Consider the following 15,270-nt stretch of genomic DNA (forward strand, 5'->3'; position numbering starts at 1 on the left):
TCACAGTGATCCAAATATACGCCCCAACCACAAATGCTGAAGAAGCTGAAGTAGAGCAGTTCTATGAGGATCTGCAGCACCTACTGGACAACACGCCTAAAAGAGATGTTATTTTCATCACAGGAGACTGGAATGCTAAGACTGGGCAGTCAAATGACACCTCGAATTACAGGTAAGTATGGCCTGGGAGAACAAAACGAAGCAGGACATAGGCTGATAGAATTTTGCCAAGACAATTCACTCTGCATAACAAACACTCTCTTCCAACAACCTAAGAGACGGCTTTACACATGGACTTCACCAGATGGACAACACCGAAATCAGATTGATTACATCCTTTGCAGCCAAAGGTGGCGGACATCTGTACAGTCGGTAAAAACTAGGCCTGGAGCTGACTGTAGTTCAGACCATGAACTTCTTCTTGCACAATTTAGGATCAGACTAAAGAGATTAGGGAAGACCCACAGATCAGCTAGATATGAGCTCACGAATATTCCTCAGGAATATGCAGTGGAGGTGAAGAATAGATTTAAGGGACTGGACTTAGTAGATAGGGTCCCGGAAGAACTCTGGACAGAAGTTGGCAGCATTGTTCAGGAGGCGGCAACAAAATACATCCCAAAGAAAGAGAAAACCAAGAAGGCAAAATGGCTGTCTGCTGAGACACTAGAAGTAGCCCAAGAAAGAAGGAAAGCAAAAGGCAACAGCGATAGGGGGAGATATGCCCAATTAAATGCAAAATTCCAGAGGTTAGCCAGAAGAGATAAGGAATTATTTTTAAACAAGCAATGCGCGGAAGTGGAAGAAGACAATAGAATAGGAAGGACAAGAGACCTCTTCCAGAAAATTAGAAACATTGGAGGTAAATTCCAGGCCAAAATGGGTATGATCAAAAACAAAGATGGCAAGGACCTAACAGAAGAAGAAGAGATCAAGAAAAGGTGGCAAGAATATACAGAAGACCTGTATAGGAAGGATAACAATATCGGGGATAGCTTTGACGGTGTGGTCAGTGAGCTAGAGCCAGACATCCTGAAGAGTGAGGTTGAGTGGGCCTTAAGAAGCATTGCTAATAACAAGGCAGCAGGAGAAGACGGCATCCCAGCTGAACTGTTCAAAATCTTGCAAGATGATGCTGTCAAGGTAATGCATGCTATATGCCAGCAAATTTGGAAAACACAAGAATGGCCATCAGATTGGAAAAAATCAACTTATATCCCCATACCAAAAAAGGGAAACACTAAAGAATGTTCAAACTATCGAACAGTGGCACTCATTTCACATGCCAGTAAGGTAATGCTCAAGATCCTGCAAGGTAGACTTCAGCAGTTCATGGAGCGAGAATTGCCAGATGTACAGGCTGGGTTTAGAAAAGGCAGAGGAACTAGAGACCAAATTGCCAATATCCGCTGGATAATGGAAAAAGCCAGGGAGTTTCAGAAAAACATCTATTTCTGTTTTATTGACTATTCTAAAGCCTTTGACTGTGTGGACCATAACAAATTGTGGCAAGTTCTTAGTGGTATGGGGATACCAAGTCATCTTGTATGCCTCCTGAAGAATCTGTATAACGACCAAGTAGCAACAGTAAGAACAGACCACGGAACAACGGACTGGTTTAAGATTGGGAAAGGAGTACGGCAGGGCTGTATACTCTCACCCTACCTATTCAACTTGTATGCAGAACACATCATGCGACAAGCTGGTCTTGAGGAATCCAAGGCTGGAGTTAAAATCTCTGGAAGAAACATTAACAATCTCAGATATGCAGATGATACCACTTTGATGGCTGAAAGTGAAGAGGAACTGAGGAGCCTTATGATGAAGGTGAAAGAAGAAAGTGCAAAAGCTGGCTTGCAGCTAAACCTCAAAAAAACCAAGATTATGGCAACCAGCTTGATTGATAACTGGCAAATAGAGGGAGAAAATGTAGAAGCAGTGAAAGACTTTGTATTCCTAGGTGCAAAGATTACTGCAGATGCTGACTGCAGTCAGGAAATCAGAAGACGCTTAATCCTTGGGAGAAGAGCAATGACAAATCTCGATAAAATAGTTAAGAGCAGAGACATCACACTGACAACAAAGGCCCGCATAGTTAAAGCAATGGTGTTCCCTGTAGTAACATATGGCTGCGAGAGCTGGACCATAAGGAAGGCTGAGCGAAGGAAGATCAATGCTTTTGAACTGTGGTGTTGGAGGAAAATTCTGAGAGTGCCTTGGACTGCAAGAAGATCCAACCAGTCCATCCTCCAGGAAATAAAGCCAGACTGCTCACTTGAGGGAATGATATTAAAGGCAAAACTGAAATACTTTGGCCACATAATGAGAAGACAGGACACCCTGGAGAAGATGCTGATGCTAGGGAGAGTGGAAGGCAAAAGGAAGAGGGGCCGACCAAGGGCAAGATGGATGGATGATATTCTAGAGGTGACGGACTCGTCCCTGGGGGAGCTGGGGATGTTGACGACCGACAGGAAGCTCTGGCGTGGGCTGGTCCATGAAGTCACGAAGAGTCGGAAGCGACTAAACGAATAAACAACAACAAATCTTGCCCTATATTATGATAGTGATCGTTTTTTTAAAAGAACGTCTTTTGCTTTTCAATTTTAGGCCAGGGATGGAACAACACATGACTCTGCAGATGGTGTTGTGTAATTCGTGTATTTATAGGGATTGTAATCTAAAACATCTAAAGGCCACTAAATTTCCTATCTCTCTTCTATGGGATGTATTTTTATACTTAAATTTTAAAGCTTATCCTAGCTTCAAGGAAGGAAAGAGTCTAATATGAATAATGGCTTAAGGATGGAATGCAATAGCATTCGGGCAAAGCCACCTGAAGTTTGTAATATTTTTCCATTATTTCAGTTTGTGTAGTCACACACAGATCACAGATTAATGTACAGGGAGCAAATAACTATGACACATGTCTTTTTTACTGATATGTGGGCTGCTGTGAGATATGGCACAGAAACCAAGGGTATGTATGATGTAATTGCACTGCAGAATTTGTATTGCATACTAAATGCTTTTTCTAAACATGTATTTCAAGAGTCAAAGCATTTGGATGATGTTAGTTAATACAGCATTAAGATACAATAGTTTTCATCATGCTTGACAGCTCTGTCAAATTATGGCATTTTCTGTATCAGTGGTTTGCTGAAGCATCATGTCAGTTTAATGCAGACCTCAGTTAGGGATAGATACCATAAAAAGATTGCCCTCTAAATACTTTGCCTACAAATCTGAATAGCCACAGCCATATGCCTAGGGATGATGTCCATTGGAGGCCAAAACATTTGGAAGGCATCGGGTTGTGAAAGGTCATCATAGAGGGCAAATGTTTCTCTACAATAGAATAAAATTGGTTTAATATTCAGATTTTTCCTCAAAGAATTTCAGCACCTGTGAATCTTGAGGCATACAAATCTTTACAATAAACAAATGCATACATGCATACATATAAGCTCTGCGAATAGAAATGAAAATGTTAATTTTCCATGTCCTCCCCCAACAAACTACAGTTCCTGGATTTTTTGCAGGGAAGATTTCTCAGTTGAAGCAATATAAAACCTGATACACTTTATTAAATGTAGGGATATCCCAAGAGCATAACGGGCCTAAAAATAAATATAGTTTGGATCCCATAAGGTTGATGAGCACACAAATACATGTTAAACATAAGCGGTGTTCAAGTTGCTCCAGTTTTTGCAGCTCCATATGTTGGTCTCATCATTAAATGAAAAGCTTGATCAGAAAATGGTCTGGTCAGTGTCAATACTGCTGGGTTTTCTTGTAGAAAGGACAACTGACTTAGGATTTGCTTATTTAAGCCTTCTCAGGCTCAAGCACAATGCATCTTATGAGAGTTATAATAATGCATAAGTCCATGTTACTCTTCGGTCCTTGTCTCATTTTTTGGCCATCTGTGTGGCCGCCTGGTAAGCTAGTCATTTTGGCCCCTTTCAGGCAGCCTAATGCTATGTATATATACTGGGAAATTCAGGTAGCATTAGCTGCCCATCAGGGGCATGTAATCCCAATCCCCCTTAGGTAATAATGCTCTGCAGGGGCCTGGGATGATTCCATGCCATCTCCACCACTGGGCCCCAAGGTATCATTTGGCATTTTGGGGTAGAGGCAACACACTGCAATGCTACAGTCCAGTTATCACAGCAGCTGCCCAGTGCCCTGCCTGCCAATGGTGGTGCCTGGAAGTCTTAGAGAAGACAGCATATTCAAAGCTCCAAGCAATGTTTCCAAACCACCAGCCCCATCATCTTAATTATGTCATCCATGCTTCAACATCACTATATCAGGAATGGGTGAGCATTCATGTGTTCATTTATTTTTCCATCCAAGAGCACAGAACAAGCCAGCAACATTTTAAAATCACTATGGAAGATGATTGATAGAAGATAGGGAGATAGAGATATGATAGATACATAATAGACAGACAGATAATTTGTGATTCCTCCCCCCGCCCCCTTTTGCATATTCCTGATTCTTGAAATGGCAGCATGTTTGCATTGGAGACTGTGTGCACAGCTCCCTCTAGTGGCTCCTACTGATTTTATTATTAGCACATCCATCCATCCTCTCTCAGGGCCAATTCAGAGGGGGTAAACTAAACGAATTTGTATCAGCATATTCATTAAATTCTCTTTTAATTAATCACAGATTGAACACTAAATGAACCACCAAGGAGGAAGTGGGTAGAGGAGGATGGGGTGCTGGAATGAGTGATGGCTCACAAATAATTAACTTTGTTGATCAGAAAGGTGGGTATGTGCTGCCAATCTTAGGTTTTCATGGGGCCAAACAGTATGTGATGCTAAATGCATTTTTGCAGTTATTGTACAGGTTTTTTAGAAAGGGAAATAATATCAGCAAAGGAGACTGGCCATTGTGCAAAACGCAGCTGGTATTTGGAAAAGGGAGTTTAACCCCTTCTTCTTTGCTACAGTTGTGAGGAAAATCCCTCTCCTTAAGCTACAATGCACTTTGGATAATAAAACCCCAATAACACATGCAGGGGATTTATCTCCCCAATACAGTACAATGCCATCTTCAGAGGAACAATGTCCCTCATAATTGCAGTATAGCAGGAAATATTAAATTCCCTCCACCATAGGCTTGCTTTGATCCCCACTAATTACCAGCTTCCCACATTTGATGTCATTTTCACTTTGAGAAATCTGCATGTGTGTTAAGATTCATTTAACCTCAAGAGAAAGAGGTGTTTTTCTCTGAGGAAGGGCTGTTTAGCTGTTCCCCACTTTCAGCTCCCTGTTTCTGGCTTCTGCAAGATGATGCTAGTTCAACTTACCATCTGCTGCGTGAGGGAATGGTGCATTGTTTCTCCCACAGAACAATTGACCTGAGCATCAGAGATGGAACAGGGGAGAAGGTGAGACAGTTTTATTACTGGATGTGGGGAAATGAAAGCAGAGGACACCTAAATGAGCATATCTGCAATTCAAGAACCCTAAAAAGATTAAAGGAAAAAAACAACATCAGAGCTAAAAGGGAAAATAGGAAAAATGTCTGGTCATTGCCTCTCAGTATTTCTTCCATGTATGTCAAGCAAGCTAGGGATACATCATGTAAGCGGTCCTACCACCAGATGAAGAATATCAATATATATCTCTCAGAATATTGACTTAAGCTCTCAAAGTAACTGTACAGTGATGAATTTCTTCAACATAATGAAACAATGAGGATTTTGCTGAATATCCTCCTTAAAGGAGCAAGTGGGAAGTTAAATTTGAATAATAAAATAAATGAAAATAAATTTTGGAATATTCCTGTATACTGCAGGTTGAGAAGCCTAGGATGAAACAAAGAAAAGTGCAACTTTTCTGTGCAAGCTGTTTTTCATTATAGATGGATATGTTTTTAAAACCAATGTGGAATCCTCTCTATATTTGTTTTGCCTAGTGGCTGGCTGGGGAATTCTGGAAGTTGAAGTCCACCTATTTTAAAGTGGCTGAGGTTGAGAAACACTGCAGTAGTGTTTACACCTATATATCTTTTTTTTTTTTTTAAAGAAATACTATAGGCTGGGATAATTTAGCACACCCTTCCAATAATCATGCACAGATAGGATGCACTGTTTATCACATTCCTTTTCTCATTCTGAGATTCTTTCTCAATGATGAAACTATGGAAGCCTAAATTATCTCCAAGGCCTCTAAAACAGTAGATTCTTTGTCTTTCACCATTTATAAGACCAGCACAGCATTTCTTGGAGTTCAAAACTGTATGGCTATAACTGGGTTCAGATAAAATGTGGTTAATTTGTTTTTGTCTTAGCAAATAAATGTGATGAACCCAGTGAATTGGGGCTTATTCAGTAAACCACAGTTAAGCAAACTTGGACTTCATGTATTCTCTGAACAAAGTTAAAACAGGATTGGAAAGCAATCGGGAGTTGCAAAGCCTAGCATTTATACAGTAATCTTGTGGGAAATTAAGGGTAATTCTTTCTACCCCATCTCAACTGGCTGCCTTTCTAACCACCCAGGGCAGCCTAACCAGTCAAAAGAAATTTTAGGAGCTTTAGTTCAGCTACATTTGTAACAGCACAACTTTCATGTCCCTGCTTCAAAGTAGCTCCTTGTTTGTTTTCTAACAACAAATCTGATCCTCCCATACAACCAACTGATCTTTCATATTCTACATTTAGCTTGACCAGCTGCATATCTAATAGACTGAGATTAGCTGATTAAGGACTCTATAGGAATTGTAGCCAAGTTACATTGTACTACAGTTCTCATCTCAACCAAGCTCAGAGAGCACCAAGGACTCCACTGTTCAACCCTGAGCTACAGACATTCTCTTTGATTAGGTCTCTTCTTTCTCAGCTGGAATGGCTATTCAGATTGGAGTAGCAGGAGTTGAAAATCTATGTATCTGGAAAGCAGCAGGTAGAGAGAGGCTGCTGTCATACCTTACATTTTAATAATTGTAAAATGCTATGCTCTCTCTCCATACTTTAAAATGTACTCTCATCTTTTTAATAAGAGTATCTGCAGAAGGCATATATATATATATATATATATATATATATATATATATATATATATATATATATATATATAAAAAATATTGTGTGAAAAAATGAACAAAGCATCCTTGGGAGAAGCACAGCTGGGGACATAAACAAAATCTCGTTGCATTGTTATTTTGTCAGACTGCAGGAGAAAATATTGTTTTAGCTTAAGTAGCCCCAGAACTGTGATGGGAGACTTCTCCAGCTGAGGCTGCTGCTGTGTACAGTGAGAACTAATTCTAGTCACTCCATCTCTTAAACAAACTTGGCAGAGAGAGGTACAGCCCCGCTTGGAATTTACTTAGCTGTCAAGAAAGGCAATTAACCAGATTCTAAGCCACATGCTCAGTTGTGAAGGCACCAGTTTTGAAGTACAGCAGCTGCAAACTTAATCAAGTTGTCTTAAGCTGTTGTCCCATTCAAGACAGAGCCAACTGGCCCAGATGGCCTGCTATTGGACAGAAAAATCCGGGCAAAAGCCAGAACACAATGTCCTTATAACATACAGTGGGCTGCTCTCAATTACTATTTAGCCTCATTATTCTAGATGCATTTCTGGGTGATTATCAAGGATAATCCACATATTTCCTACTTGCTCCACCCCCATGCAAGGTATAAGAAGTTGTGGATTGATCAAATGCTGATGTGTCAACTGGAAATGAGAAAGCTGAGCTGAGTATGGTGGGTGAAGATAGAGTATGAAGTTTCTTTCTTGTGGAGCAAAGCTATGCCTTGGGATAACACACATGCTTTGCCTGCAGAAAGTCTCAGCTACCATCATCCCCAGCCAGTATGACTAGGAATGCTGCAGGAATGGGGAACTCTAGTCTAACACATGTGGAGCAAAGACTCATTCAGAGAAATACTGTTAAACACCCATTCAGAGAGACAGTGTTATAAAGAGCAAACAGTAATGTGAAACAAGAATCAATGCTTTGAGAGCTACACCAAATGTTATTGTGGAACAACTGTCAGTTTTTCAGAAGTCACCGAATCAGAGAGGGCAAGAGTATGTGAAGAGGGTAAGGTTGACCATTTTCTTCTCAACTGTGATTCTCTCCTTCCATTTTTTCATCCAGATTGTGGCTAAGAAAGGAAGACTTGCATTATTTATGTAATATATTTCTACACTGTTTTTTGAGATACAATTGCGTCTCAGAAGTTTAACAATAAAATAATTAAAACAACAAATTAAATATGTAAAAAGCAATTCATTTAAAAGGCTGGGGTGGAAACGAAAGCCAAAAACAAAGCAGAACCATTCATTCAGGGAAGGTCTGAGCAAAGAGATGAACGTTCAGCAGGCAGCTAAAAGGCTACTTGTGGGGCTGCCTGACACCCATTGTTTCTCCTCACCCACCAGATCTCATATCCAGGGCATGCGCCAGGTCCCTTCTATCAAACAATGTCATCTTGTTGGAACCCAGCTGTGCCTTCTCACCTGCCCCATGAAAACAGCATCCCCTAGAGATCTGGAAGGCCCCAACCTGTTAGCCTTTTGTAAGGGACTGAAGAACTGGCTGCTTCCCCAGGCATTTGGGCAGGAGGTTAGATGAGCTTTGCTGGTGTGGATGTGTTTTTTTTCTGCTGTGAATTAGGTTATTGTTCATCCTTGGGCACAAGAAGATATATGTCATGGGGGCTTTTGGGGGGGGGTGTTTTTAATCCTTACATGCCACCCAGAGTCACTTGTGTGAGATGGGCACCATATAAATCATATAAATACATAAATATGTGTATCATGTCTTTCAGGAAAGACAGTATTCCAGACAGCAGGAGTGACCACATGGAAGGCCATCCTCAAGCATTCACTCTGTCAGTCTCTATATATACAGTAGAGCAGGATCTCCTCTGATGAATTCAATGACTATCCAGGTCTGTAACTCTGCCAGGTATCTTGGTCCCAAGTTGTTAGGGCCTTATATATCAAAAGCAAAACACTGAAACTAGATAGACAGTTAACTGTCAACCAGTATATTTGCTTCAACAGAGGTCAGTAGTGTGCATGTTCAAGTGTTCCACTTGGCAACCTGACTACCATTCTGCTCCAGCTACCACTTTCAAACCTAGTTGGAGGGTATCCTCTTACAAAGCACATTACCATGATAATCAATGGTTGAATAACTGTAATTAGGCTGTACTTGTCTAGAGAAGGGTGTAGTTGCTATGCAACTGAAGCTGACAATCGGCCACAAACATCACCTGGGCCTACAATGACAATGATGAGCCAGAAACATTTTCTATGCCTGGGAACGAACCATTCACCCACCAAGTCTCTGTCTTGTCAGGATTCAATCTCAGTTTATTAGCCCTGATACACCATGTCAGTCCAGGAAAGTATCATGTTTGATGCTAACAAAACCTACTGAGAGATTATTCAGGATCAATAAAGTTGTGCTCCTGTCTCTTTCCCCCACAGAAAGTCATCTGTCCAACTAATTGTGTCAGATACTATCCTAAATCAGGCCTATTGGCAGACTGAAAAGGACTGAGGTCACTGGTGTCCTCCAAGTATGTTTCAAGTGCAGAGATACCATCCTCTTAAGCACCTTGCCCCCCCAAATGAAGTTGGTATAATTCTTTGGGTCCATAAAAGGTTATTTCTGGAGAAGGTAGCCCATTGCCTCCTTTAAGGTTGTTGGCACCACTTTACTATTCAGGGATGTATTCATAATTCCTTAAATCCAGTATGACCTCTTCAGTTAGTTTAAATATACCAAGTTTGACAGGAGTCAAAAAAGTGTGTAGTAAGTGATTAGTGTCCTAACAGTCAGGAATCACGCTGAGATGAGGAGTAGGTCTCTAGTGTTTATTACTGCTACATAAGACAGAATCCTAACAAACTGAAGAAGCGTGGGAAAACCCAGACAGATAAACCCCAAACCTTAAGGCAGGTCTGATCTGTGTCTCTTTGAATAGCTGCTTAATTCCTCAGTACTACGCATGCGTTTTCCCCCCTGGATAGAGGCCCTCTCCTGCTCGCCATCAGTACTCATGACAATTCGGCTCCCCAGACCAGGAGTCAGCTACAGTAGAAATCATAGAGCCCAACTTCATACCATTTAATTAGACTGCTAGGCTTGAACCTGGCGGAAGTCTCTCAGATACTACTCTGTATGATGCAGCATGATAAGTATCTTAATTATATGGAACGGTTGTTCACCCTCTGTCAGTATGAAGGTGCCTTCCCTCTTATGTCCATAGCAGTTTAAGCTCATCACTTTTTCATCATGCCTTTCATGTTTAATTGACTCTTTATTCTGCATTTCACAACCTTGAAGGTGTGCAGTTGTTAGTTGCTGATAAAACTGACATCTTTACCTTGAGAATTGCTGGCTTTCAGCGGTGCTCTCACAGTGGTCTTTCCCTGCTCCTCTGGCCTCAAAAGCTAAACAGTGCCTGTACAAATCAGCCTTATCCAACCTGGTGTTCTTCAGATGTATAGACTGAGAATTCTGAGAGTATCATCCCTACATGTGGACTGGGCAACTGGTTGGGGAAAGACAGTAAATCAACCTCACATTTTGTATCTCCTTTCCCCAAAAAATGTATAGCTCAGAAATAACACAGGTATGTTTAAATTTTTTAAAGCCTGCCCCCACAAGCCTGTCCCACCATCAGACAACTGCTACTTTGATTTACCAGATAACATCTTTTTCCTTAAGAAGCAAATCTCATTGGAAACTATTCACACTTCATTCACTACATTCCTCTGAACTGAAGATAGCTTTATTTTCATTTTTGTCCTTTGGAATTGAGTTCTCAGCATTTGGAAGACATCTGGAGCAACAATAGTCCTGGATCCTGCCCCTCTTTCCTATTCCAGTGGTTTTCAGATTAACTCTGGAAAGCAAAGGCAAGGAAGCTGCTTAATAGTCCCCAAAGGATACCACAAGTATGGAAATATGACAAAGGATATAATTCATTTTCTGCTGCCAGCAGAAGGGGCTTAATAAAGCAGGCTTCCCCCTAGAGGGCATTAAATGGGAGATCCAACTGGCACCATTAAAAAGTAAGCAAAAAACAATTGAATCCATAGAGTCAAGAACACTGCAGTCTTCATCTGATAACACCATAAGAAGGAAGCATAGCATGTAGGAAGAAAGATTCAAGAGCAAAAGAATGTAAGAATTTATCTTACAACAGATGATGATGATGATGATGATGATGATGATGATGATGATGATGATGATGATGATTTCTGTGATACCAATTTCCTTTGATTTGGGCTTCAGTATACACATTTCTCACACATTTTTTTGCCGGATATCAATGGATTGGTATTTTTGTTGTTGTTGTTGTTTTATGGGTAGCTCACCAGGCTGATGTTCAAGACACCACTTGGCAGAGACTAGAAATGCTGATGTATTTACTAAATTTGGAAATGAAATATTAAGCCACCTGCCACTCCTAAATGCACTGTCATGTCATACATATGAAAGATTATAGCCTCAGCTGCAGTGTGAACAAGACATTCCTTAAAAAGAAAATTTAAAGTGAGACTTCATGTGGAACTGCTAAACACTGATTGTAACTATTTAGACCTAAATAAAGACAAAAGTATCCTGTCCGACTACAAGTTTTATTCAACATAATACAATCTTCTTTACACTGCACTCACCAATTATTGCTGTTGCAAGTGGATGCAATTTGCACCTAATATTCAATTATACCTCAACATAATAATCACATATTCAATGTTGCATAGTTCCATAATGATACCACTCATTACCTTTTCCACTGTACAGCTATATGCACATACCCCAGTCAGCTTAGAATAACTCTCAAGTGAGCTGAGGTCTAAAAGCTTATGTTATAAACATGTCGTTACATCTTTCTTATTCCTTAACACCTTTCATTTGTTTCACTATAGCAAACTAACATAGTTACCCCAAAGCATAAGCCCTGTTGCCATTGCACAGCTGTGATGGACAGAAGCATGTGAGGAGGGTAATGTCAGTAAATAGTGCCTACCCATAGGCAACAGGCACACTTGATCTGAATCTAGGATTTCCGTGCCCAAAGAGAGTGCTTTATCCACAGCACCATACTGATTTTCAAAGCTGTGAAGGAAACTGGATCTGGGCACATGCCAGGGAGCCACATTCTATTATAACTCCTCAACGTGTGCTCCCTCCATCTCTAACCATTTAGAGGCTTTCAAGTGCTCTAGTCATTAGATTTGAACTAATGGACTACATCGTTATTTACTGCACCTGAGATTGGCTTTGACAGCTACAATTTACATAGTACTATTTATGTAAAACATTAATAATTTTTGAGCCACTGTGCTGAAGCACAAGCAGCAACCATTCTTGCTCCAGCTTCTTTCACTCCATCTCTTTATAAGGTGGTTAACCAGAAGATGTTAACACTTAGTGAGAAAAATTGAACCAGTGGAGCTATTATCGAGTTCTATAATCTCTATGCCATTTAGGAACATAAGAAGATCCCTCCTTCCTCAAGTCAAGGGCACCATGACCACCATTCTCTGTCATGCAGGGGATAACCAAGTACATTCAAGAACCTTACAAATATGAGCAGGTGGTGATAACTCATAAGCATAATTTGTGTTTAAGGTATGTTACCTGCATATTTTAACTACTAACAGCCATGGACAGCCCAATCCACAAAAAATTGTTCTAATTCCCTTTTAAAACTATCTAAACTGGTGACTATCTCCACATCTTATGGTAGCAATTCCCATCTTTAATTATGAATGCTATAAAGAAGGATTTCCTTTTACTGTTCCTGAAAGACCAGTTGTGATTTCTGTGCTTAGTCTAGCATTCCCTGTCGAAAACAATGTGAAAGAAGTATTTCCAACATGGTGAGATTCATGGCAGATGTGATTGGAGATGGCTGGTTATCATGTGCCCAATCCATATTTTGTAAACAACTACTCAATACCATTAGATTGAAGTGGCTAAAATGTGAGCAGGTACCTTCTTCCTTTGGCCCATTTTTTTCCTCAGTATTGTCACCACTGACAGTTTGTGGCTGTTTAGAATTTTAGGCATTTTTCTTCAATCTTACTTGGGAAATGCTGGCATACAAGCCATCTGCTTTTTTCCATAGAATGTGAAAGATCCTTATTCAGTTCCAATGTACCTCCTTATCAAGGATGAGCCCTTGCATTAGCTTAACTTTCCCCCAACAGTTCTTAAAAAATAAAACAAGTATGAAGAGTTAGTCTGAAGAAACTTTCTAAATGAAGTTATTTAAATATGAGCTTATACATATTCTCAAGAAATGTTTCACTTTGCTCAAGTGTTTACAATGTTCCAAGCATTGGCACACTGCACAGTGCAATTGTCAAGCATATGCCCTTTCTATTTTAGATTGTTAATGGAAGAGTGAAGAGCCTGTGTTGGGAATGAATCAATAGATCTTGAATTTATTATGTGAAGATGGGTTTACTGCTTGCAGTGGAGAATATACTCAAAAATATATCCAGCCATAGAGAGTTCAGAATCCTTTCCATTTCAACAAGTATTTTCTAAAGTTCAACATAGTCCCACATTAACATACATTCCATCAATAGAACAAGGTCTGATTACCAAAGAATGCCTCTTAAAAGAGTGGTTACACAAAGTGGCATTTTGTATATAGGATGCACATTGGGTGACAAGTATGAAGCAAGAACCTAAAATCAAATGGTTTCGCTTTCTATTTACCCTTTGCTAAAGAGTGAAGATAATAAAACAATTGTCACTAACTCCAAACATAAATTAAACTCTATCAACCACCAGCTGATGTTGTTACAAAACCCATTACCAATACTGTATAATCAATGCAAGTTAGACTTGAATTATTTAATCTTTTTCTCCCTCCTTCCCCATTTCTCTTTATCTTTCTCACAAAATTATTATTTTATCTTGAAGCAATAGGTTTCTGAGGCCATTTCACTTCGATGGAATACATGACTGTCTTAAATGTCAATTGATAATAAATATTCCATAAAGAGCATGATAAATGTTATAGGTTTAAACCCACTGTGGCATTCTATTAATATTTCTAAATTACAGGCACATTAGGACATTAACAGAGACAATGGGAGTAATAAATTCCCAAGGAAGGCTGAACGAGTTATCTAGGAGATTTTTGCTAACTCTTAAATTTGTGAAAGTTCAAAGAAATGGCCCTAGGTACAACATTAAAACCAGCAGGATGAGACAGTCCAGTTATCAAATGTTGAACTACATATGACATGGAAGTTCCAAAGCTGGAATTCTAACCTCTTATTTTATGAAAAGCTATCAGTAGCTTCTATCATAGGAATCTCCCATATCTCATACAACTTTCTCTTCTTTTCCTCCAGGTTTATTTGCTTTAAGTGGTACTTCAAGGGGCAGTGACATTGGTGTAAGTAGCCTGGCCTCTGTTTTATATTCCCCATAATGACTTGCCTATCTGTGAGACCTGAGGCATAATAGGAAAATGGCAACTGCAACAAAGTTAATAATAATAATAATAATAATAATAGTACAGAACATTTGGAGGAATTTCTGCAATTCATTTTTTTTCAAAGAGAGGGATGAGAAAGTTAAACCAAAAAAATAATTCAGGAAAAATATTTCATCAAAGAAAATTAATTAGCTCAGCTTCAGAAAATTTGCTTTAATTTAGTATGTTTCTCATTCATCAATGCCTGTGCCGACTGAAAGATATATATGTATGTTTTTCATTCTTCAAAGAATAGTCACCCACTGAACTCCTACAATTCTCAAAGCAATTAAAAAAAAAACCTCTGGACCCCATTCAAGTTGTAGGTAGCAGAAATATTTCACACTAAACAGAAGAATTGCAGTGCTTCCTTTCTGCATTTATTTTAAGCTGAGAAAACAGCTAGCTTCTTGGATTCCATGGAAATGCAGGACATTGCCATTTCTCCTGTAAACTGATAAGCAGAGTTGATAAGCCTAGCTTTCTTAATGATAGATTCTCATCATTTTATCAACCTATGAAGCATGAAGTTAAGGACTTTTCCCTTTTCAGTGCCAACAAAGGGCAACTGGGAACATGTTGTAGCAAAAGGGTTTCCTTCTTTACCTTAAATAAATATAGATTATTCACATAGGACAGCTTTGCCCAACCTGGGCATCCTCCAAGTATGTAGAGTTCAACTTCTGTACAAACATGTTGTCAAAAATTGTGGGAGTCTAAGACTACACATGGGGTGGAGGAGATTGGGGCAACCAGGTGGGAAAAGCTGA

The sequence above is a fragment of the Candoia aspera genome, chromosome 7 (genome assembly GCF_035149785.1).
Source record: "Candoia aspera isolate rCanAsp1 chromosome 7, rCanAsp1.hap2, whole genome shotgun sequence".
Taxonomy (NCBI): domain Eukaryota; kingdom Metazoa; phylum Chordata; class Lepidosauria; order Squamata; family Boidae; genus Candoia; species Candoia aspera.